Source organism: Nannospalax galili, unplaced genomic scaffold (assembly GCF_000622305.1).
Source record: "Nannospalax galili isolate Female #2095 unplaced genomic scaffold, S.galili_v1.0 scaffold835, whole genome shotgun sequence".
Classification (NCBI taxonomy): domain Eukaryota; kingdom Metazoa; phylum Chordata; class Mammalia; order Rodentia; family Spalacidae; genus Nannospalax; species Nannospalax galili.
The window spans coordinates 404,216-405,526 of record NW_008336306.1 but is presented as its reverse complement, the minus strand read 5'-3'; the positions used below and the strand labels follow the sequence as shown (position 1 = coordinate 405,526).

The 1,311-nt window shown below is 42.5% G+C and overlaps 1 pseudogene; it reads right to left on the bottom strand.

Annotated features, from left to right (window-relative positions):
• Positions 1 to 34: 34 nt before the first annotated feature.
• LOC103732432 overlaps positions 35 to 1,311 on the bottom strand; it is a 16,504-nt pseudogene continuing 15,227 nt past the window's right edge.

Here is a 1,311-nt window from a genome sequence, read left to right as displayed (position 1 = left end):
GTTAGAACTGAATACTTTAGGAAATATACTAGCATTATGACTTAAGGGCAATGGCAGGGGAAAGGTCTAGAGCACACTCTATATTATTCTGATTTGTGCTTCTCCTTTCTTTATCGTCAGTATCACTATATACAACCTGATCAGAGTTTTCATGTCCATTTCTTCTCATTCCCGGCTTCACCAGACGTTTGGGGACCCAAATAGGTGCGTCCTTATCCTGTGGATAAATGCAAACAGCACCTCTTGTCCAGGCTATGGCCGGGGAGGGGCCGTACCATTGTCCTGAAAGGACATCCTTCCAATAAACCTGCACCGGATTCTGCTGCCTTGAGATCCGATGGCTATCTGCTGCGGAGAGACCATCTGCATTCAAATTTAAGAAACTAAGTATAAATAGTGCAACATTTAATTTATCTTTAGGTGATCTATATTGACTGCCTATTCCCCCTTTTTGTTTTAAGAGACAGGCCTTTAAAGTTGCATTTGCTCTCTCTACTATACCCTGCCCCTGGGGATTGTATGGCAGTCCAGTAGAGTGCTGTATATCAAAGGCTGCACAAAAGGCTTTGAACTTAGAAGATGTATATGCCGGCCCATTGTCAGTTTTGATGTGCAATGGTGGGCCCCAAGCTGCAAAAGCTTGTAAGCAATGGGATATTACATGAGCAGCTGTTTCACCTGGTTGAGCAGAAGCATAAATTACACCTGAATATGTATCAACAGACACATGAATATATTTTAAGATGCCAAATTCAGGCAGGTGAGTAACATCCATCTGCCAAAGAGCTCCAGGCTTCAGTCCACGGGGATTAACACCAATTGAGTGAGAGGGGAGACTCAGAATGCACTCCTTGCATTGTAAAACTATCTGTCGTGCTTGCTCTCTGGTAATATGAAACTTTTGACGTAAGGTATTTGCATTAACATGAAACCTTGAATGAAATTGAGCAGCACGTCCCACAGGTGTTAATGCAAAGGCTGTAAACACAAATACACTTTTGGTGGCTGCATCAGCTTTTGCGTTCCCTTCTACAAGAGATCCGGGAAGGCCAGTGTGAGCTCTGATATGAATTATACTAAATGGTGATTGCCGAAGCCAAATTTGCTTTTGCAGGGCTACAAAAAGGTCATGGACTTGAGACTGTGACCTGATTGAGCCAACATTTTCCAGAATTTGTAAACTTTGTACCACATATCGGCTGTCTGATATCAGGTTAAACAGTTGTGTAAATATGGTGAAAACTTTTAAAACTATAGCAAGCTCTGTTGCTTGTGCTGACTTAAAGGGAAATATGTGGGTTTCGGGAGGCA